At 46.1% G+C, this 2,516-nt stretch overlaps 1 non-coding gene across 1 annotated transcript; it reads left to right on the top strand.

Moving 5' to 3' along the window:
• Positions 1 to 385: 385 nt before the first annotated feature.
• LOC142707520 (U2 spliceosomal RNA) lies at positions 386 to 577 on the top strand. The gene has a single exon (XR_012868489.1). It is a non-coding gene; the product is annotated as a U2 spliceosomal RNA (small nuclear RNA).
• The last annotated feature ends 1,939 nt before the right edge of the window (positions 578 to 2,516 follow it).

Raw genomic sequence — 2,516 nt, 5'->3', positions numbered from 1 at the left:
TAAGAATGCCATCTGGAAGGTTAGGAACATTCTGCTTTTTAAACATGATTTTATTGACGTTAAAAATTGTGTGAAATATGCCCTAAGTGAAATGTATATTTATTATCTTAGGGACAAAAAGCAGCTAGGGGTAAAAGAAGCAACATCCATGTGGTGTTTGCAAATGTGGAATACCATAACATTGTAAATAAAAATGGTTTTATTCTTTTATGTCTTTTATGCCCTGTATAAATTTTATCCTGCTATTGTTCTGTACTTTTATTATAACATCTGTATTACTGGTCTTATTATTATTACTTTTGTATTCATTTAAATGTATGAATATTCATGTATTATGCTGTTGATTTTATCTTGTGGTTTCAATTTTAAAAAAAGTCTGTAAAATATATTATTTTTGCCAATAAAAAACTTTGTTGAAACCTTATCTGTTCTTATCAGTTTAATATCTGATACGTCCCCTATCTGGGGACCATATATTAAATGGATTTTTAGAACAGGGAGATGGAAATAGAGCTTGCTCTGTCCACTCCACGCATTGACCTGGTATTGCAGTATTTCCAGGACCGGTGCACCCTTTCCTTATGTGTTGACTAAAATCAGATTCCAAAAGTGTTTTTTGTGTTTGCCATTGTTTCTGTCTTTCTGAAGGGATCTCCCCTTTTAATCCCATTATTTCAACACCTGTTGGACAATGCATGAGTGATAATGAGCTAATTGATTAAATGCAATTAATGAATACATTGCCACCTCTTGTTTTGTGTCGTCTGTGTGTCTGTGTTTCCGGCATTTCACATTGGAACAGCTCATTCACCTTCCTTGTCTTCTCTCCGCCCTCCCTTTTAGGTAAGTTAAAGAGCTGCACCTGAGCCAGCCACTGATTGATGCAGCACCACAGTCAAATAGTGGAGTGGAGTAGGGGAACAGCAAACAGCCATTAAAGCCGCCCGCCCGCCCGCCACAATGGACCTACCTGTGTACACTAGATGGATGCGATGGAATGTACTGTCGTCCCTACATTTCAAGAAGGAGTAAGAATTGCAGTTGCAACAAAGCCTTGCTTGCCTACAAAGAGAGCAGCAATTTGGATTTGTTACTATGTTACCTAGAAGAATAACAAACTGTGCAAGGATGGAGGTTGTAGGAGCAAGGAGAAGTTGTCTGTAAAGTTGGTGGATGCTTATTTTCCATTTTGCAGTCCCTTGTCTCCCTCTTGTGGCCTCCTGGAGGCAACTAGCTGTGCAAAAAAAGACAGCCTGGCGGCCGGCTGTTGCAGTGTTGCCCTCTCAGGCAACACTGAGTGACTGACTGAGCCGCACCGTCTTATATAAAGTTCAGACGGAACTTTGCACGTGTCATAGTGGAGCCCTGAGGAGCCAGAGCCAGCTTTCTGACATCATAATGGGGCCTCAGAGATAAAAGCCTGGGCCCAGGCAGTGTTGGTCAGTGCTGCTCAGCAGGCAGCACTGGACTGGACTGGATTACAGCTGATACAAGGTGTGAAGGAACAAGGGGTGGCTGTGGGCATGCACTTGCTGCCGCTGCCAGTGTTTATCTGCATGGCAGCAGGGCATTTGGGCGTTGCCAGGAAGGCGTTTTTATGTAGATTCCTCCTCTTTCAGCACTGCATTGTGGTGCAAGCAAAAGAAGCAAATCCTGTCTGGCTTCCTCTCCGGCCTTTATTCACCTCCCGTGTAGCTGTGAGTGTGTGAGCCTGCAGGGCCCCATGGAATTGCCTAGAAGTAGGCTGAATCGCTGCAAGGGCTGAACAGCAGTATCGGGCAGGCTCGGGCAACACGCGGCCCGTTCGGGTTATCGCTTCTCGGCCTTTTGGCTAAGACCAAGTGTATTTATACAGGAGGTTTTTAGTCAGAAGGTGCTCAGGTACCCTCTCTCTCGGCCTCGGGGGATCGTCCAGGTTCGCCTGGACTTCACCCCCGTGCTGCTATTTGGGAGAGAGGCTTAGTCCTGAGCAACGAGTTGCGATCCCCCCCCAGCCCTTTGGTGTGTCTCCTTGAACCCAAAGGGCGCAGCGCAAGCTGTGCGGTACCGACCTGGCCACGCAAATGGCAGGCGGACCTGATGCGGTGCCGGTATACGCCCGGTTGCGGAATACTGCAAGATTTATCTTGGCAGAGGGTGGAGGCGGTCCTCGTGGTCTCAAGTTCCTTGTCCACGATATTTTGGAAAAGCGGTTGGCGGTCCACAAGAACGAGATTTTGGCGATCCAGGACTACCCAAGGCGTGGAGTGTACGATGTAACCTTTATGGGAGAAGGAATCCTCCGTGATGCCATGGGAAAAGCTGAGAGGCAACAAGGTGAACTCATGGCCTTGGGAGTCCAGGTAATTGAACACGCTTTTGAAGTAACCAAACTCGTAGTGATTAAAATGTATTCCCCATACGTGAAAGATCAGGAAGTGGCAGCGTTTCTTGCTGCATACTTTAAGAACGTTAAGCTGCTGGGGAGAGTTATGAACGAGTGCGGTGTGTGGACCGTCAAATGGAAATTCATTGTT

Source organism: Rhinoderma darwinii, unplaced genomic scaffold (genome assembly GCF_050947455.1).
Source record: "Rhinoderma darwinii isolate aRhiDar2 unplaced genomic scaffold, aRhiDar2.hap1 Scaffold_3463, whole genome shotgun sequence".
NCBI lineage: Eukaryota > Metazoa > Chordata > Amphibia > Anura > Rhinodermatidae > Rhinoderma > Rhinoderma darwinii.
Note: the sequence above shows the minus strand (reverse complement) of the source record. Positions and strands in the feature narration are given on the sequence as shown.